General features: G+C 42.1%; 1 long non-coding RNA gene across 1 annotated transcript in view; it reads left to right on the top strand.

The window, feature by feature from the left end:
• The first annotated feature begins 1969 nt into the window (after positions 1-1969).
• Positions 1970-22211, top strand: part of LOC128101585 (uncharacterized) — a 122825-nt gene continuing 102583 nt past the window's right edge. The window contains exon 1 of the long non-coding RNA XR_008215130.1: positions 1970-2028. This is a non-coding gene — a long non-coding RNA (uncharacterized LOC128101585). The remainder of the gene's footprint in view (positions 2029-22211) is intronic.

The following is a 22211-nucleotide window of genomic DNA, read 5'->3' as shown; positions in this document are numbered from 1 at the left end:
AAAGGTTGGAGTGCCGTTGGTATTTAAATGATTGAAGTTCACAATAAGAAAGCACAAATTTTAAGAAATTATATCGCTGTTGGAATGGAGCTGCCATTTGCTAAAGTATAACACCCATTCCTTGTCAGGAAATTTTATTCAAGATGCTGAACTGCAAACCACAGAGAATGAGATATTGGCACCGAGACTATAGAAAGAACAACTACAAAGAAAATCCTGATGGATTCCTTAATCATATAAGTCACCAGTGAACAATAAAACACTGTTAAGATTGCTTTAGAAATTAGGTCTTGACCTGACTTTTTGAAAAATAGCACAAAGTAAATTGAAAACATAAATGGATACGTGTTTTTGAGAGCGGTTGGAAGAACTGCCTTTCAGTATAATGAAGATGAAGGATGTTTGCTCTATCAGAGACAAACATTAAAATTAATGACACCAATCCTAAAAAGAATGAATTATTCAATTTTTGAAGTATATATCATATGTTACCTTCATTGGTATGTGTATGAAGGGTGTGACTCACTCAAAAACAATTTGCGTAAAGCTAAGGACACAGAGATAAAACAGCAGGCTTTGAGTCTAGAGGCGCCTGTCCACTCTGTCACTCAGAGGACACAAAGATGCAGAGACATGGCACACACAGCTGCGCTGTCTTCCCGGGTCCCACAGGCCAGCTTGTTTCTTCCCAGGAGTCTTGGCTGCTCTCCTGACTCTTCATGCACCTCCCTTGCCTGCCCCTGCCTGCCCCTGCCTGCCCCTGCCTGCCCTTTCAGCACTTGTCTGGCTACAGATTTATGGATGTTTTCATCTAGCACCAGCGAGGCACTGCTCAGCTAGCACAGTGCATAACCAGAGGCAACACTCCAAGACTTCCCATCTCAGTCCTTAAAATTCAGCACAGCATACCACAGGGCCAACTGCTGCATTGCTTGTCATTAGTTTGACCACATTTGAGCCCATTGAAAACTCTGCCTCAGAAGCCCAGCTAAAAACAGGATTGGACCCCTTGAGTGTTTCTGCCATCCAGTGCAAAGGGCAGCCTGGTGACTTTACCTTTTACGTGAACTAGACTCGTATGAAAAACAAAAATTAAAAATAGTATAGTTTCAGTCAACATACGCAATTGAGAAACAATCAGTTCAATAACCCAACCCACATCATGGTAATTAAACATAAATGTTGAAGTAAGAAAAGCGTTCCTGAAAATATGTTAGCAGTAAAATTCACAGAGTTTAAATTTGGATGTTTTCATGTACTGTAAAGTGCCATCAAAGTGATCTCCGAACAGTGACCCTTTCCTGGTCTGTGTCTTAAAACTGGCCTAATTAAGACACCAAACCACCCTGAGCTACAGTTTCTATAAAACTGAAATCAAAATAATATCTGCTTTGTAAAGTGTTTTAAGTATTTAAGATTACTATAAAACGAAAATTATATTATCATATTCATATATATAAATAGCTTTCATTAAATTACTCTGCATTCTCTCTATATACATATAATATAGCATAAATATAGTATATACATATATATATATATATATATATATATACACATATAGCATGCATATTGTATTGAAGCAACATTTCATGTGCCAGACTTCCCCACAAAGCCACTGCCTGTAACATTATGTCACTGTGCTCATGTCTCTCCTCTCTCAGCCCCCCTGTTCCTCTGTTCTTTTTGCTAAGGAAGTTGAGAGTCTGTCTGGTTCTCCATATCCCACAAGAGAAAACTAAGGAAATCTGCACTTCTTTAATGTGTCCAGCAAGGAACAAATGGTTTTCAAAGTCTGCTGCTGTCCCTTCCAATTTGTTTACTCAAGTGGCAGTAACATGGACAGATCAGAGAGAGGTGTGATTTTGTGGTAAAAATAGTCTTTACTTGAAATGCAACTCCAATCTTCCCTGTGCCTTCCCAGCTCCTGGCAGCTGTGCTAGCTGGGAGGGCTCAGTTCCTCAATTTGCGCCTTGCTGCTGGATCCCTTTGATGACACAGCTCCCGTGCTAAAACTGGCATAATCAGGTAAAAATTATCCTTATTTCCTTATGATAGTAAATGTGTCTATTTCACAGGCTGCTGTTAAAAGGTGTCCTCTTTATCCACATCAGGAAGCATCCTTTTCTCAAATCCTTGCACGTGTTAAAATCGCTTACTTACTTAGCATGCTTCCAAGGCTGCTTTAACATAACATTTTACTGGAATTTTGTTGTTGGTTTTGAGATAAGGATTCCCTGTGTAGCTTCAGCTGACCTCAAACTTGATGTCCTCCTGCCTCAGCCTCCCAAGTGTTGGGAGGATATACCACCTTATCCAGCTTATCTTAATATTATTGATATATTTATAGTTTGAAAGTACAGCAGATGCAAATAAATTGCAATTATAAAATGATAATGATGAAAACTGATTTGTTTTCAAGATGGTCCTGTGGCAGGATTGAAAGGCAAGGAAATTTTGGGGGACATGAGAAGGTCAAAAAGCCCCTCACGTGAGGTCTGCATGAAGCCTATCACCAGTTGAGGAATAAGAACTTCAGCACAAGAAACAACATTTGCTGTAAAAGCTGCTGGCACAGAAATAATATTCCTTTTAAGTCCATCTATTTTGTTTTGAAGTCACAGTGAACCAGGGTTACTATATGAACATATATGACCTCAGTTAGGGCATTCTTCATCCCTTCAGTTCATTTCTGAGAGTCTCAAACAAAATTGTTAACTTTGTTTGCAGTGGGGAGCCTGCCTCTGAATCCCTGGAATCTACAGATTTACCATCCCGTTAGATACCTCTGAGCTGCCTGGTAGTCTCACTGGGATCCTTAGCCAAACTTCAAAGATAATAGCATCAAAACCATCAAAATCCTAGATAAGAGTACTGTAAAGAAAAGCCCACGTCTGTGCTTTCAGCCATGTCTTGTCTTACTTTTTTCCGAGACACTGTCTTTCCCTTAACCCTCATACTTAAGCCTGTATGAAAATGTGAGGCTGTGAGATGATTCAGTGAGTTGAAGTGTGTAGGCATGGACCTGACAACCCGGGTCTAATCCCAGATCCCACAAGGTATTGGGAGAAAACCAAGACCAAGGTGTTGTCTTCTGACACACACACACACACACACACACACACACACACACACACACACACACACAAATAAATAAATAAATAAATAAATTTAAACTCCATTTCTGGTTTATACTGACTAGTTCTGAAAGTCTTGTCTTGAAGTTCAGTCCTGGTTTGGCCTGGACTGTGGTCTTCAGTCTGCTGAAGAGCATGCCTCATGCCTTTATCGCTCCCATCTCCGACAGTCTGACTAAGATAATGGATAATGTCAGCATTCCTCAGACACAACACAAAGCAGACTAGTTCCTTGTATTAAAATGCCTTGAAATGCAGACCGAAACACATGAAAATCCATGGGTGTCAAGAGTGAGAGTTGGGAGTTGAAGCTTTATATCGGTCCCTCTCCCACCTCTGTGTGTGTGTGTGTGTGTGTGTGTGTGTGTGTGTGTCCATGTGTCAGTATGTGTATGTGTACATCTGTGTCTGTGTGTGTGTGTCTGTATGTCTGTCTGCCTGCCTGTATCTGTGTCTCTCTATTTGTGTGTGCATGCGCGTGCACATGTGCGTACTTGTGTGTGTGTGTGTGTGTGTGTGTGTGTGTGTTTCCTTTACTGTCATGACTGAAGTCCCTCCCTTTCTTGTTTCTCTTTAAATTCTAAACCATAGCCTCATGGATTTTTTTTCCCTGAGGTTTCTAAGAAATGTCAGAGCTACAGACTTCCTGGTATATCCTTGACACTAACCTTGAAACAGGCTGCATTACCTTCATCTTAGAGATTCAAAACAGAGTTTCAAAAGTAAGGGCTAGAGGTGTAGCTAAGTGATAGAGCGCTTGTCTGCATATGAGAAGCCCTGAGTCTTATTACCAGTACTTCAGAGAAAGGAAAAGCTAAATATCTTACCTCAGGTCAAATATGAAGTAGCAGAGTTTGCGTTTGAAGGCTGGCCCATCTAAACCGAAGCCTAACTTTGTTCCACACATAGGGTTTCTAAAGGGAAGATCATGAAATGCTAGTTATTCCCATATAGGAAGTCAAAGGTAGCAAGATGAATTTCAAGACGATGGATTGTAGACACTTACAAGTGGAGAAGGACTGCATTTAAAGGGACCCACAAAGAATATGGACACAGAAACAGCCATGGGAATATCTGAGCCATCAGAAGAGAAGACCAATCCACTTGGCTGCCTCATCTAGTGAAAGAGATGCCTTTGTAGGAAAGTGATGAGGACAACCCAGCGTCTTTGGCTCCTGAGCTGAGAAGTTGAGATTTGATTCCACAGATGATGGGGAACATTTCAGACACTTGAGAAGAGGAATATGTTTCAAGAAAAGCTGGATGAATAAGTGCTCCAGTCAATTAACTCCTGCTGAGAGAGGAAGAATCATTTTTCTCCAGGGACAAGCCTCTGATAGGTTAGCCAATCCCACATGGCCAGTCCTAAACATGTACACATAAGCAACAACAAGCACTGCATTTGACATGTACACATAAGTAACAGCAAACACTGAAGGACACACACAGAGACATGGACACACACACACACACACACACACACACATACACACACACACACACGTGTATTACCATAATTACTAAAGAGGAGATCATGAGCCTGAGCCTGAGTGAGAGGAGAAACTCAAGCAGAGACACCCGAGGAAGAGTTCTCCCCTTAGCACAGTGCACTGAGATTGGCAGTGCATTTTGTCTTGAGGCAGAGACCCTTGGAGAGGAATAAAGAACACTCAAGAAATCAGAGGACCATCAAACATGGCGTCAGAGGCTATTTCACCTGGGTTCCTCCTAATAACCCATGCTTGGTGTCAAAGTCCTACTCACTATCTAGCAGGAAAAAAAACCATATACTATAGATTTTAATTGGGAAGCAATTAAACTTTGAGCTATATCATGGGAGATAGCACCATTCTGACTCCAAACCCAGACTTGCATCAGAAATAAATATTATACCGGAGAGAGGGTAAAGTAAGAAAGAATGAAGTTCACAGATGATATTATAAAATTAATACATCCTAAGTTGAAATTTCATTTTTGGAAAGAAAAAAGAAAAAGCAACCATACAGTGGAAAACTTGAAGGATATTTGATGATATGTTCAAGAGAACAAAGAAGCCTGCCCATGTTGGTTCTGGGCTAGTTCAGTCCCTGCCCTCAGCTACCCACTTTTTCTTCTGCCAGTAAAGACAAAGTACAAATAAAACTGAAAGCCACAGACAAAGCAAAACCCTACAATTTAGATAAAAGGTGATAACATGCTACAAAATCAACAAGATGAAAGAGCAAACTAAAAATTCAGACGAGATAAGATATAGTAGAAAAGATAATAAAGCAGAAAAGATTAAAGACGTTTAAAGTACATAAGCCAACTGAAAGAGGACACTAAGAAAGTAGATTAAGGCTGACGGATTCAGTAAAAGGACACTCTTCTCAGAAGGACACAAGAATACAGCCCTCAGAGTTAGGCCTGGGGACAGTCTGGCCTGTCAGCTTGGAGCATTCACCCTGCCAGGCTTCCTCTACACATCCTACTAGTCATTTCATCATCCACTGTCAGGAGCGAGAGGACCCTGGCAAACACATAAGGGTACGGAACCCTGAAGCCTGTGTCCTTGGGAAGAATGCTGTCATTTCTAGTACCCGGGCTTCTTCAGATACTTGACAAAGTTTGAACAGCACAGTTCCAGCCAGTAATTCTAACTGCAGGTTCACAAATTCTTCCCAACACCAATAATGAGACTACACTTGGAAATAAACAGAATAATTCTTTTTTTTTTCATTTTTCTTTATTAAGAAATTTTCTACACACTCCGCATACCACCCACAGATCCCCCCTCCTCCCTCCTTCCACCCCAGCCCTCTCTCCCAAGCTACCCTGCATCCCTACATCCCCCAAATCAAGGTCTCCCATGGAGAGTCAGCAGAACCCAGCACACTGAGCCTAGGCAGGTCCAAGCACCGCCCACTGCACCAAGGCTGTGCAAGGTGTCACACAACAGGCACTGGATTCTCAGAAGCCTGCCCATGCACCAGGGACAGATCCTGATGCCCCTGCCTGGGTGCCCTCCAAATAGTTCGAGCCAAACAACAGAATAATTCTTAAACATGGGAGTGGAGGTGTACAGCAGCCAAGACACACTCTGCCCTGATGGTCCTGTTCCTAAGATGTTCTAATTTCCAATGGAGACTTAAACATGTGAGATTCATTCCTATCCTATATGTGAAACCATTGATATTGAAAAGAGACAGCTTGCAGATAAACCACAGGGAAGCCCATCAGCAAGAACCAGTCCTAGAAAAGCCATTTGTGAACATAGCTAATCTGACTGTTGGAAAGAATTGTCCTTTTGATGATGAATCTCATCAAGTCGTTGATAAGCCCATGACAAAATTTCTGGTGAGTTACCAGTCCTGCATTGAGGGGGAGCTCCTATTTGGCTAAAGGAAAGCAAAGGTAGTGGACAATTTGGTAGCCAGTTGTAAGTGTAGTGAGAGATGTTAAAAGGCAGCTTGAGCCGGGCGGTGGTGGCGCACGCCTTTAATCCCAGCACTTGGGAGGCAGAGGCAGGCGGATCTTTGTGAGTTCGAGGCCAGCCTGGTCTAGAGAGCGAGATCCAGGAAAGGCGCAAAGCTGCACAGAGAAACCCTGTCTCGAAAAACCTAAAAAAAAAAAAAAGGCAGCTTGAACGTCAGTCCCCTGACTTTGCCCTGACTCAGTCATTTTCTAAGTGGACAGTGTCTGCCAAAACACCAATACATTTCTTCATGTTCTTCATTGTCAAGTGCTCATTACACCATTACACATTGTCTTCTCAATGTCCTCTCAGTCAACACTGCTCAATTACTTCAAATTCCTTAATCTTTCGTTCTGTTTTATTCTTATCTTTTTTATTATATCATTTTGTCTGAATCTTTAACTTCTGTTTCATCATATTTACTTTGTATCAGGACACCATCATTAATCCAAATTACATGTATTTGTTTTTATATGGTATATGCAGTGAGAAGTAGATGCAAGAATCCACGTAAAATATTAGTCCACAGATAACATGGTGCTTCAAATGTGGTAAATGTTTTCCATAATTATTGTTCTAATAGCAAGAGATTGTTTGAGGTTTGGAAAAATATCATGCTTGGAATGTTTGGAAAATCATAGAAGGAATCTCAAAATGGGAAGCAAGACCTGGATAGCAGCAATAAACGCAGGGCAGATGGGAGGGGAGTGACACAGTGCAGCTTTGAGAGAAAATTCCTAATACCAACAGCTGACCTTTCTAAAGAAAGTTTTGACAAAATGTCAGTTAAAGATAAAGGGCACAAAAGTAATAAGAGCTAGCATTTATTGCATGCGACGAGTCAGGCATGGTTCTAAGCTTTTTACATTTATTAGCTTATTGATTCTAGTAACAGTGTTTGAGGAGCGTACTGCTGCAAGTTAGTCTGCCCCTGGAAAATGCAGAGCATGCTTCAAAGGTCATGTAGCTGCTTTGTGGAGAAGCCAACATCCAAACAACAAGTAAGGAGCTGATTGTCTTTCTAAGCCTAAGACAGTTCTCTTCTCCTGATGAAGAGACCTTGAGTTGTCTTCTTCCTGAGGAACACACTCATTGAGTGCACAGTCTTTCCTTCAACCCATCTTCCTTCGGGATTCATTAGTCACACTGCTGTTGCCATGAGTTTGAACATTGTGCCACTTGCTTTCTCTGTTCTGCTCTTTCTGGGCTGTATAGGTGAAAACAGCGAGATCTAAAGCTCTAGAGAGACAAAGACTAAACCTGGATTAAGATCTAACACACCAGGTGAACAGGACAGGGCACATCTCTAATCCAGCACTTGGGATGTAATGAGACAATTCCTCGGAGCCTGTCTGATTTTCAAAAGGGATTTATTCTGGGTTAACTCACAATGAGCATAAGGGAGTTGGTTGCAGGGTCCAGGAGGGGAGGGGCGGTGTCCCCCTGTCTCCTCTGGAGAACTCTGCCTTGATCTGCAGCACCAGCATCCAGCATCCAAGACCACGAGGTAGCCAAGAGAGTGAGCACGTACACATTTTCGGTCTTAAGGGGTCCCCCCTTGGCCATGCTGGGGAGGTGGGAGGGGGTGGCAGGTACCTAGCAGTTACCTGCTGCCTACTATGGGCAGTGCTTCAGGGATAAAGCACAGACACCCACCCCTACAGGGATGCTAAGGTAAAAAGGTGGAGAACTTGAGGGAAGCCTGGGTATACTGTGCGAATCTACTTAAAATACATACCACAGTCTCTCTCTCCTCTCTCCCTCCCTCCCTCCCTCCCTTTCTCTCTTCACAAGAAGACTGTCTTTATTTCATCCTATTTAGACTGAAGCTTATGTTTACTTTTGAAATAATTTAGAACAGATATGTGCACATATGCATGTATACACACATATGAAACATTTTACATTAAAAGATTCTGAAATAAGTTTTTTCAAAAATAATTCAAAAACAAAATTCTGATTCACTAGCTAGAGGCTTCACATGATACTGAACTCTCATCTTAATTTGCGTTTCTAATAATTCAACCCATCTACAACTATAACACCCTGAAGACATCCATTCTCATCTAATCAATGAGCCCATTTGATTTTTTGGTCATCTCCACCCTCTCCTGCCATATCAATACATAGGCATAAAAATACAAGATGATATCCTGTAGAATAAACACAAGAGAGGAAATGTCCTCATGGCTGAGAAAGACACATATGAGAAATGTAAGAAAAAACAGACGAGCAGTGAATTCACCAATTGGTGTGGAATAAATGGTGACTACCTCACACAGGGAGCCTATAGCACAAAAATAGCAACAGAATATTGTAATCACCATCCCTGCCCACTGATTTATGGAGCAGGGTTCCAGGGGTCCGGCACAACTGGAATCCCAAAGGCACAATGCTGCATTGCCTAATCAATTCATAGGGTGACCCTTCAGCATCAGTCAGTGGAAGCCAGTGGTCATTTAAAATTCACTGTGAAAGAGTAGCTTTTAAGGAAGCCCTTAATCAAATGTAATTAGTCTAGAGGGTGACGGAGGATCCATTTAGCCATCTGTGTGCATTAATACATGGTAACCTTAATTGGGGCTGGCCTTGGGGCATCTTATTTACCAAATCAAGTTCACTTTAATCCATGAAACTTCTTGTTCATACCTATCTGATCCCAACCCATTACAATGACCAAGAGGGCCCTGGGGTTTGTCTTTCCACATTCTGCCCTGTAGTTATGCAGAGGCAAGACACAATACTCTCACTGACAACATAGATCCTTTTCCTCCTGCTTCCGTATTTCTGCTAGCAATACATTTGAAAACTAGAGTGAATAACACTCAATCATCACCTAGCGACAGCTAGCATTAATATTCTGAAATTTGATCTTCTGGTTGATTTTTCTTTGAGTTTTGATGGATTGGTAATATGTTGAGATTTTCTTTTCCATGTTGTTTTAACTTTTGAGGCTTCTCTTACTTAGGGAAGCGTACAAGGCCTCCTGGAGAATTTGGATTTCTATAACAGGGAGAAGAGATCTTGACTAGCAAACTCTACTGGGATTGACTTACAAAGCAGGCAATTAAAATGAAAGCAAAGGAGCCCAAGAAGGTGTGGGGATAGTTTGTGACAAGATAACAGACTAGGTGAGAGTAGGAAACCGAGTATGTCCATCCTTTATGGTGCTGATTGAAGGTCACCTGGTAGTGGGGACAAATTGTGAATGGGATGAGGTGGCTAGAGAAAAGCCATACTGAAAAGGACACATTCAAAGCATTTACACCAGGATGGAAGTCCAGATCCTCTTCCTCCTCCTCATGCTTCAGTCCTGTATTTAACCAACATCTGCAGAACCCAGCACCAGCAAGCCACCAAGGTTTTCATCTGTGCTAAGAAGAGGCCAGCCAGTTTGCTTCCTGGAAAAAGGCCTTCCAGTGATAGTAGTAAACAGGCTAAATAGCCAATATTCCATTCCCCCCAAAATAAAAACAGGGGAGCCTGCATTGTTCACCCCCAGACAAAGGTAAATAACTTGCATTTTCATGTCTTCCTAATGATTCTGAGAAGCTAACTGGATGTCTTTTTGCTACTGTGAAAAGATTTTTTTTTTAATTTCCATTGAGCTTAGAAAAACAAGCCCTAAAGAACTGCTTTATTTCTGAAGTATTTTGAAATATATGCATATTTCTCATTTAAGCTTGAGACAACAGGATTATGACTTTAATTAACATAAGAAAGATGACTCAGAACTTTACAGCTCTTTGTCACCAGGATCATATTGTACCCAAGCATACTATTCTGAGAGCTGCAAAGAAATGATTTTGACTGTGTTTGACATGCAGTAGCAGACATCAGGTTGTCAGACATATGGTCAAAGATACATATGGATGCAAATGGAGAGAGTTAATGGCATCATTTGTTCAGCCTCAAACCCTTTGAGGGAGCAGACAATTCAGTTCTTCCAGCTCAGGCAAATTGGTGCTCCATGTGAGAGAAGCGCTCCCTTCAACCTGCCTGCAGTCCCATTCATCAACTCCAGTACATCTCCCGAGGATACCCAAGGGAGCACATGGAACTGGCTTGCTGCCTCTATGCTGCTCCCCAGAGGGTTTGGCTGGCCATGGGTTGCCATGTAACCATAGGAGAGCTTTCCTCTAGAGAAGCAAGCAAACTTATTTCTGGCTTGAAAATCAGAGAGTTTGAATTTCTTTTTTTAAATCTGTATGTGTACACAATGTTCTTTCTGCTCTATCAACAATGGATTAATAGCACTAGGCTTATAAACCTCCTCTATAACTTACAGAGCATTAGGGAGTGAATTCAGGAAACCTGGTTTCCAGTATAAATACTGGGGTACTTATCCCTTAAATTTATGGTCACCATCCTTGATTTCCTTCTGTCTCGCCTTATTCTATTTTGTAACCCTGGTAGATGGTAACTGTCCTATAAATTTTCATTGATTAAATAATAAGCCAAAGTGTGACTCTGGGCATGTTCTTGTCTTTTGAGATTCAATCCCTTATATAAGTAGACAAGGGTCAACTAGATCATGTCTAAGTTGTCTTTCAAGATCCAAAATATCCCATAGTTATACCATTAGCAAAATTTCACCTACATATGAGGTGTGCAAGTGAGTGTAGTGCTCACAGAGGCCAGAAGATGAAGCTGAATCCCCTGGAGCTGAAATTACAGGTGGGTATGAGCTACCCGGAGTGGGTGCTGGGAACTAAATGAAAACTGAACTCAGGTTCTCTGGAAGAACATTACTGGTTCTTAACCAATGAGCCATTGCTCCAGCCCCAAAATTATACTCTTTTAATCAGTGGGAAAGCATATTTTATAATCTACTAATTAGCATTATACTTTAAAACTTATGATAGGCTAAATAATGTCCTTATCTTTGGAACCTGTGAGTGTAGTCTTACATGGGAAAAATGGTTTAGCCAAACGTGACAGAACTGAACTTTTGAAGTAGAGACAGCTTCATGTATGAACACGGATATTCTTATAGACAAAGAGATATTTGACATTGCATGTCTGAAGTAAGATCCCAAACTGCTGACCTCAAAGACAGAGGAATGGGCCGGGATATAGTCATCGTGGCAGGGAGGGCCTTGCCACAGGATCAGGAGGCCAGCTGGTCTCCCACTGCGTCCACAGTCAGGAAGCAAAGAGTGAACAGCAAATGGTACCAGGCTATAAAACCTCAAAGCCCACCCCCAGTGCCTTACCTCTTCCATTAAGGTTCCACCTCCTAAACATTCTACAACTTTCCAAACTGCACCACTAGCTGAGGACCAAATCTATGCAAACACACGCGCATCTATGAGAGACATTCTTTTTTGAGAGAGAGAGAGAGAGGAAGTTGGATGAGCGGGGAGATGGTGAGGATCTAGGAGGGGAGGAGCTGAGGGAGGGGAAAGCATGATCAGAATACACTGTATGAAAAATAAATTCATTAAAACGTGTGGGTGTGTGGGTGGGTGTGTGCACATATACATACATGAACAACCAATCTAGTTTTGGGAGACGCAGATCAGCACACAACAATGACAACCTCCAAAGAGTCTTGTTTGTTTTGTTTCTGTTCGTTGGTTTGGTAACTTCAAGTTTGATCCACATGCTCCTTCAAACTGAAACAGGACACAGCTTTCCCACCTCTGGCTCTCTGAGAAAAAAAAAGACATTAGTTCATCGATTTTGTATGCAGCTACAAGAAACGAAATAGGGTATAACAACCACAACCCCCCCACACCAAATATACATGTTAGTAACCTACCCACTTAATGTCACTCAAACACATCTCTCTCCCTTCGTTTCCTCATTCCAAGGTGTCCTTATTAATCTTCTGTAACACCAGGGATATCAGATCCTATCTGGACTAGATACTAGCCTAGAATTTTTCAAATCTTAATATGCAAAATATGCATATGAATCACCTGGGGATCTTGTTAAAATGCGAATTCTGATTCTGTAGGTCTGAGGCAGGACACAAGATTCAACACTGTAATAAGCTCCCAAGTGAGGTAGAGGCGTAGGTCTGCACCCACACTTAAAGTAGAAAGATGCCAGAGAACATTCTGGAAATGTCAGTCAAAAGTACCATCAAATCAGCACTACCAACAGCAAAGGAGTGTGGGATTCTCAAACTTTTGCCAACTTTCTTTGAAATACTGTCTCTGGGTGTGATGCTACTGTCTCTGGGTCTGTGCTTTACATTTCGGGCCCTTGGCTTATCTGCTAAGGACTTCCTATACGCCTCAAACCACACACCAGCCTGTGTTTGCCTTGGACTTCTAAGACCTTTGCTTGATGGTGAGGGGACTAGTGTTACAGGGACTCTTGTTCAGTGATGTCAGCAGCTCCCAGGACTCCCCTGGCTCTCACCAGCTTCCTTCTGTACCCTGTTCACATACTTCCCCAGGTTGCAAAGACTTGCTCAGCTTTTGGATAAAGAATTTTCCTCTATACTTGGGTTTGAGTCTAGGTAAAAGACTCTCCAGGGTGTGGGTCTCAAGAGTATAACACCCATGTTCACCCCACAAACCGGTTTGCTGTTTGTTTTAGGTATCTCAAAGCATATGTCCGTTGCTCCTGTCAAAAAACCCTCCCTGTTCAATCCCCCACTGATCTCAGTTTCTAGTCTGAATAATGACTCTGATTTCAGATATTTATGGAGCAAAGACAACTACATCCTTTGCTTCCCATAAAGGTTCAAGCATCTCCTCCTGTATCTGCCACGGATTCTCCAGCCCCACCAGATTTCTCTGCCCTGCAGAGAAAAACTTGCTAGCTCTCTGCTGCCCTCTCGTGGCATCTGTCAGCACAATATTCACATGGGCCTTTGGTTGATCCTGATGAACCTGGAGGAAGGAACACCTTTGGGGAGTCCCCAGATCAAACTAGCCCGGTCAGCTGGACATCTACCACCCTTTTTACTGTTTTCTTTCAAATACAGAAGGAGAACAGCCCTAACAGAGTTTTGCTTCTAACCTTGAAATTCACAAAAGCGCAAAGGAGGGAAACTCTGGGACATGCTTTAAAGATCAAAGAGAAACCCATTTGGCTAACCAGCGCCTGCAGCCTAGCCGGAAGGATTTCAAGAGATCTTGTTCCCTGGGCCCCACTCTAGTTCAGCCGAATAAAAAGATGACTGAGGGTGGTCCTAATTGCTGGTATTTCAGCAGCATTCCTGGTGATTCCAATGAATATGAAGAGTGCCTTTGGTGGACTGTAAAACTTAAGGAAGCTGGGAACTACAAGCTGGTCATACCACAGACAATGTTAAACGACACACTGTAATTTGTAAAGAACTTCACAACCAGTTTTCAGGAACCATCCCCAGGAAAACCCTGAACAAAAAGAGCTCTTGCTTGGTGTCCAGTGCTTGTGGGTCAGTTCTTCAACCTCAGGCTGACCCTCTTCCCCTGCGCTGTTCAGATTACCTCTGTGCTTAGCATTAACTCTTCATGCTGATAGACAGAGGACCAACAGCCCTAGCTAGCTGCTGCCTCTCCACCCTGTCCACTCAAGGAAGAAGTCTCCCTCAACCTCATGCTCTGCAAATCCTACATTATTCTCCTCAGTCAACTGCTTCTATGGAGCAGACCCAGATGTGGGAAGTTTGGGTGGGTAAGACAAGCAGAGCCAAGAGTAAAAGTCACACAGCTACGTTTTTCAACTGGCTTGTTTATACAGTCTTGTTCTCCAGGTGGCTTTGTCCTGCTAATGCTGCATCTGCCATGTCCAGATTCCATGAAAACTCATGTCTCTCTCCTCAACTCTGATCTTTCTCATCCTATTCAGTAGTATGCACACGTGCACGCGCACACACACATACACACACACTCTGCTTGGTCCCTTCTCTTGTGTACTAGTAGGTCACACTCAGCATACCATCATTTTCTTTCTTCAACATGGTAGGTTGAGTTCTCCACCTCTCTGACCAGGGCTGTCTCTCATCTTTCTTCTATTTCTGTGTGGCCCAGAAAAGGCTGAGGATAATACTTGCACACAGTAGGTGTTCTGTAAATATTTGCCAGGTGTATTTCCCCTCAGTAGCTAGTCCAATCCTTGGAAATAAAATCCAAGTTCTGCTAGATATCCCTTGATGGCTCCGTTGACTCTGTGTCTTCCCCATCACAGACGCTCACCCCACATCCCTTACTCCAAAGCCAGACTCCTTTGTGCTTCTTGTTTCTTGCAACACACAGGCTCCTTTCCATTCTCTACGTGACTTCACACTACCTTTCCTTCCCAATTGTGTTTACTCTCCTCAGCTGGAAGATCTCTAGCAACTTCAAATTTGCAATTTTAATTTGCATAATTAACTTGCATTGCATTGGATTTTTACTCTGTTATTCTGAGTTCTTCTTGCATTTAAGCTACCTAGGACTGTATGAACAGCTGTATGCATATGAATAAGAAAATCTATTTTTAGAAAATCTCTTAAACCTTAATATTCTATATGAAGCAGTGTCATTTTTTTTCCTTCTTCCCATGAAAAGGTTGCCTATTATTTTTAAGGTGAAAACAAAGGCTCTGCTCAGGCAAAACCTGCCTTATCCTAGACCCCTTCTAGCAACACACATTACTTAAAGTCAGCTAGAGCATTGCCCGGGATGCCCTTTCCAGAGCAAGTGGAACACAGCACTCTATTTTGCTCAGTCCTGCTCCACAAGGCTTTACCCTAAATCTTGTCTGTGGTGGCCTCTGGGATGCTTAGCTGGATGGGATGTTCCATGCCCATATGGGATGTTCTTTCTGGGTGGGAATATATCTCATTGTGATGAATAGTTACTGAATACCCACTGTGCCCAAGTGTGCAAAGTGTTATCCACAGCCTTTTCTGGCCCATGCAGAAATAGAAGTAAGATGAGAGACAACCTAGGTCATTGAGGTGGAGAACATTAAAAGGAAAATGACAGTATCTTGAGTGCAGCCTACTGGTACACAGAAGAAGGGACCAAGGAGAGAAAGTGCTGCTGCTGCTGCTGCTGCTGCTGCTGCTGCTGCTGCTGCTGCTGCTGCTGCCTCTGAATAGAATGAGAAAGATGAGCGTTGAGGAGAGAGACGTGCACTTTCATGGAATCTGGACATTGCAGACACCATTAGCAGGCTGTCAACTGGAGAACCCAGGTGTCTGCATTCCCCGGCCATCCAGCTAAGCATCTTTCATAGCTCTCTTCCCTGCACTTGGACTCTCTCCTGCCCTCTCTTGCTGCCCTCCTCTGATGAGTTAGCCACCTTGAACTCTTGCAAGCCTTCTCAGCTTCCTCTCTGGACTGTACAATACTACTTCAAGTCTAATAGTGCTGATGAGCACGAGATGAGCCAAAGAATGATGTGGTGAGGAATATGATTTATCTCTATTGTTCAAATGAACTAAGAAAACAAAATGACCGCCAACCAGAAACAAAAAGGTGGGGTAGACACAGCTATGCGAACAGGTGATAGAGGTCTACAGGGAACTGAGAGAGGAAACTGTTCTAAATATTCTTGACTACAAGCTCTATCAGCAAGCCTCCAGGTTACTAATAGTATTCCTCATGCCAAGCTATTTAGCTGTTTATGTTCCACTGTTTATATTCACTAAATATGACTAATATTATTTCCATATTATTTTTGTTAACAATTCTACAAAGGACTCTGCAGAGGTATTTACATATATTTTGTTTCTTACTCCTTCTAAGATTCACAGGAGATAAAATGTATTGTAATCCCATTCTAGAGATGAAAAATCTGACTATTGAAGCACTTTAAAAAGTATCTCTGTGTGCTGTGTTGACTGAGGTATTAACAAAATGAAGTTAAGTAGTTAGGTAGTAGATGTATAGACAGGAGGTTGCCAGGCTAATGTAAAGACTGGGCACGATGGAACAAACAACTTCAGAAGAGAACTTGGGCTTCCCAGAAGTGTGATAAGAACCAGTGTTGAACATCAGCATCTCATGCTGAAATCTTACTCTGCAATTACTAGTTGCTCTCACACACTCACCTTTTCTGATCTTTGTAAAATGAAGATTAAAAGTAAAACCTACCTCATAGATAAAATGCTCAGTAGAATGCCCAGTAGACAGTACGTGCTAGGTATTATTATTGGTGCCGTCGTTTAAGAATCCACATATTTTCTTCCAGTAGATGAGAGATGATTCAAAGTCACACCCCCCACATGTCACTTAACATGTGAATGAAACTCAGTGATATTTTTAAGGGCACAGAAGAAATGGCAGTTGGATAGAAGCACAATTTGAAGTACTTAGAATGTACAACAGGCATAGTAGTGGACAGTGCTGGGCGGCCCCAGGGGCAACCTGACTAGGCCAAAGTCCAGGAAGAAGAAAATAGGGAAATTGTTGTTTCCTTGCTCTGTCCTTACTATATACACAAGCATGCATGCTATGTATGGGTCTCCTTACATGGCCGAGCCACACACATGCATGCTATTTATGCATCTCCACTGAGTGGAGGCCTCTTTCCTCAAGCCTCTTCACGTCTTAGGTGTTCAGATCTTCACACTGACTTTGCAACCCCGATGAAGGTCCCCAAACAGCAGACAAAGAAGTCTGATTGACAGGCAGGAGAGCCAACACCCCACAGCTTCGGCAGTGCATGGCAGAGGGAAGGGCACAATAGAATCAAGCTCAGTGCTTTTCACTTCAGGACTCCATGAACCATTAACTCTGGCAGTACAGTTTATTGGGGTTTTTGTTTGTTGGTTGGTTTTGTTTGTTTTTCTCCCTAGCTAGCTTTCTGCAGTATTTTGCCATAAACTCATTGAAAAAGAAAAAAACAATGCATTCGTTTCATATATATGGGAAGAGGGAGATTACATTGGGAGTAAGCTGGATCTATTTTGCAGTCTCTTCCTTAATATAATTCACTAGCAAAGACCCTGATGCACAATTCAGCAAGTGGAGGATAACCCAGGGTGACGGCCAAGTTTCCTGGAATGTCTATAATAAGCATGTTGTAGTGGTGGGATATCTTGATGTAAAACAGGGACAGTCAGCTAAGTCTTTTGGTATATAAGTCATGCTATATACCAAAAGACATTCCTCTATTTTCCCTGTGTAGATAATGTTTAACTTGTGGGAGTGGGTGTGGCCTTATTGGAGGAAGTGTGTCACAGGGCCTATCTTGAGCACTTGAAACCTCAAAGCCCACCCCCAGTGACACACTTCCTTCAACAAGGCCACACGTCCTAATAGTGCCACTCCTTATGAGTCCATGGTGGCCATTTTCATTCAAACCACCACAGAGAGGTACTGGAGTCTTGAGTAAGCAGTGCCTTTTTCTTGGTGCTTGTGGAGCTGAGGCTGGACCAGCTGAACCAGCAAGAGTAGAGCATGCATCTCTCACAATTCTGTGGCTACTTCTTCACAAAATATTTACAATGACTACCTACACCTATACTTCCTACATTTTGACTGTGTGTGTGTGTGTGTGTGTGTGTGTGTGTGTGTGTGTGTGTGTGTGTGTGTTACTGTTGGCTTCTTGGGCTGGATAACCTGTAGTTACTTGACAGGAAGACTTCCCTTTTCCCGCAACCATGTTAAATCATTAGGAGAGACCAGAGATTGAGACCCTCCTCCAGACCTCACACTTTTTAAATGGTTTGCTTTTCTGGGTACTCTGAGTAAAATCATTTTCCTCTTACTCTGCTTCTTTTTGTTCATAGGTGCTTTGACTGATCTATGCTGTTTAAAGATTTATTTTGTTGTTTTTATTTTTTATTGTGTGTGTATGCATGTAGGGGTAGGTAGGCACGTGAGTGAGATGCCTGAATACTGTAGAAGAGTCCCTTGGATGCCCTGGAGCTGCAGCTACTGGCAGTTGTGGGTTGCTGATGGGGTTGCTGGGAATTGAACTCTGTTCATCTGGAAGAACAGCAAATGCTCTAACCCCCAAGCCATTCCTCAAGCTCCCAGGTTTTGTAATTTTATGATTGCATTGGACTAAACATGTACCTCTGGAAGTGGAGTGTATTAAATATTAAGAACAAGCTCTTACTGCAGAGTAAAAGAAGCATTTCCAGCACTCACCTCTCTCTTCCCTGAGCCACGGAAACCCCTATTCCCAAGAATAACTGTGACTGAGACTTGTCTATGTGCCAGGTTAGGTGCCTGAGACTTTTGGGCCCTCTTAACTTCCATAGACTAAGAGGCTTACAAGGAAGAGAAGTTCATTTCCAGTTGTGGGGGTCGGCACATCCAAGGTCAAGGCATTGGCAGAAGCGGTAGCTGATAAAGGCCACTTGCCTAATTTATAAAGGGAAGTTGTGCCTTTCTATGCCAGAAGGAACTAGCTAGCTCCCTGAGGTTCCCTTATAAGGGTATTCATTGTGCAAACAAGGACTCTATTATTGTGTTTGATCATTTCTGAAAAGCCCCAGCCATAGATACCATGATTTGAGGGACAATGATTCAAACAGATTTGGAAGATCCTACACATTTAGACCACAGTGCCAAATTAGAGCTAGAATAATCTATAAGAATAGTACACAGGTTTGGGAGGCTCTTCGGTCAACCTGCCATGGTTTATTATAGACCAAGAACCATTTGTATAGCAAGCCTGAGGCAGAAACATGAGTTGGAAGGCACAAGTAAAAGGTCCACTCAGACATTTTCAAACATACGTTTATATGGTAAATTCATTTGAATTCAACCACTTTAATTTCTAAGTATTACAATGGCAGACTTTTACAAATAAAAATATTAAATATTTAGCTGTTTAAAAACAGATATTTTCATCCCTTCAGAATTTAGGCTGATTCCATAACTTGGCAATTTAAAATTATGCCAGGATAAATACAGGAGTACAGCTATGTCAATAGCAAGCTCTTTTGGCTATACACCCAAGAGCTGGTTTATGCAGTAGTTCTGTTTTCACTTTTGTGAGGAACATCTACATTGGTTTCTATAGCAGCTGGACTAATTTACATTCCTACCAACAGTGAATAAACATTCTTCCCTTCCCCCAAATAGCCACTGTTCCAGTGGTATCTTCATTTGCTCATTTGTTTTTAGAGACATGGTCACCCTAAGTACCAAAGGATACCTCAAACTCACAGCAACCTTCCTATTTCAGCCTCCCAAGTTGTAAGTTTTATTTTTGTTTGTCTTATTTTGTTTCCCCCTATTTTTTTTGATGCTGTTATGAACAGAATTGTTTTTCTAACATCTGTTTTATTGAGTTCTGTCTGCTGTGCTGTGGGATGTCTTTCTCTATGCCATCAATATGTTTTATTACCATTGGTTAATAAAGAAGCTGCTTTGGCCTATAGCAAGGTAGGCTATAGCCAGGCAGAAAATCCAAGCAGAGATACAGGGAGAAGAGGGCGGAGTCAGGGAGAAGCCAGCAAGCTGCCCAAGAAACAAGATGTGAAAGTTCTAGTAAGCTACTAGCTTACATAGATTGGGTTAATTTAAGATGTAAGAACTAGCTAGTAGTAAGCCTGAGACATATTTCTTTTTCTTGTCTTGTTGCTTTAACTAAGACTTCAAGCACTGTTCAAGAGTATCCAACATTTTGGTAGTATGATACCACCTTGGCATCAACAAAGTTCACACTTGAGAGTTTGAGCTACTAAAAGCACTTTTTCAACATCTTATAATATTTTAATTATGTTTATGATCTGGGGTTAGGTCATATTCATACCTATGTTCAGTCACATGTCTACAAGCTACAGGTTGTACACAATTATGACTAGATTGAGTAAGAGCATGAACACTCTTATGTCATTCCTTATTTTAATTTGTGCTTTTCCTAGAAGGTCTTTGCTTATATATTTTAAAGGATAACTTTTCCGTATAAAATAATTTTAGTTGTCAGTTACTTATCCTTGGGGTTTGAAATACATTTGCTCTTTTCTGTCTTTTTTTCCTAGTTTCTATGGGAGAATGGTATAATGGTAGTAACTCTGCCTTTGTAAGTAATTTGGCTGCACACCTCTTCACCCAGATACTTTTCGCCTCTTTACAGAGCTTGTGTTGCAGTTCCTATTTGTATATCCTCAATTTGCACCTTCAGCACTGCCTGAACTTTCCATTTTTCAGACAAATGTCCCCAGTGAATGTCCACACCACAAAAAGATTCCTGAGCCTACAGTGATTCTCAGTATAATTGTTTCCTTAGTTATTGGAGATGGGATAAGATTGGGGGCTTGGTGGCATTGAGTCACAGGATTCTGCTTCCTATGACTAAAAGATTTGACTATAAGACATCTCTCAAGATGGACCCACCATAGCACCAGTGAATGATGTGGCAAGTGCAGGGTCTCTTCTATAGAATCTACTTTCCATGCAGATGCTGGATATCCCATCTCAAGCTGTATTTTTGCAAAGTGCCAGACTGCACACCCATGGATGTCACTGAGGTTTTACTTTTCTCCTTTGCTTATAGCTCCACTGTGTTGTCTCCTCTTCTGCCATTTTATCTAATTTCTAGTCTCAAAGTCTGCTTCTTTTCCAAATCTGAAATTCAATGATCTGCATTTCTCTACATTTCTGTCTACTGTATGCTATTGCCCTCTTGGGTCTTTTCATGCCATCCACCTTTCACCACAGCCAACCCCTGTTTCCTGTGCTGTGTGTCAGACTAATGAAGAATCAGTGAAAGTATCAGGTGTCTCTATAATGTGACAGCTTACATTTCTCAAGCTGTGATATTTTCAGTATGAATATCTCTGTTGTCACTACCAATAAGCGACCAACACACACCTCATTGAACCAGGGTCTCTTGCTGAACCCAGAGTTAGCCAACTGCACCTCCTCTAAGTAACAAGCTTGCCTCAGAGCCCCTTGTCTCTGGCTCCCAAGAGCTGAGATTATAGACAGGCCCCCATGCTTGGCTTTTATCTGGGTTCTACGTGCCCAATGTCTTCATGATCATTCAGGAAGCAGTTTGCCCACTGAGCCAGCCCCATACATTATGAATCACATAAGTAATCTCCAATAGTAAGTTTTGGGGGGATTATATTCTTAATAGCAAGTTAAACTATGGCATTATATTGTGCATGTAGATAAACATGCACACACACACACACACACACACACACACACACACACACACACACACACACACACGCTCACACTCACACTCACACTGGTCCAGGCCAGGCAGGAGCTGAGATATAGAAAAGAGTCCCTATTCACATAGCAGGTAAACTCTAAGAAAAGAAGAAGAAATCAGTCCCAGCAGACTTGAAGGCCAGACTCCATTCTAGGAATATGGCTTGTGGTTCTGTCAGAGGCTTTCTGTCAATGTTTTAGTGGCTTAGAGAAACAAAGCTTCCCTCTGCCCAGCACAACAACCAGTTATTGCCCAATCTCTGCTTCTTTTCATTGTTAACAGTCCACCTTATGCCCCCACTTCCCCTTGTGCCCATTCTGGTTAGAAGAAAGCTCATCTTTTATGGATAGCTCTTTATGCGGACCAGGTTTTCCATTGCATGAGTTCTGTTCCTTGCTAATTGGACTCTACCTTCCTCCCAGTCAGCTTGGCCTCATTCTTCCTCATCATAACATACCCACCAGAAACTGCTCCAGGAAGGATAAGAAAGAAGAGTGACAATAGCATTTCCTTTTCTGTCCTCTCCTGTACTTTTCTTTTTGAACGATCATCCTGGGAAGTAG

The sequence above is a fragment of the Peromyscus californicus genome, unplaced genomic scaffold (assembly GCF_007827085.1).
Source record: "Peromyscus californicus insignis strain IS unplaced genomic scaffold, ASM782708v3 Scaffold_7__1_contigs__length_154581171, whole genome shotgun sequence".
Lineage (NCBI taxonomy): Eukaryota > Metazoa > Chordata > Mammalia > Rodentia > Cricetidae > Peromyscus > Peromyscus californicus.
This window is presented reverse-complemented; position numbering and strand designations above follow the sequence as displayed.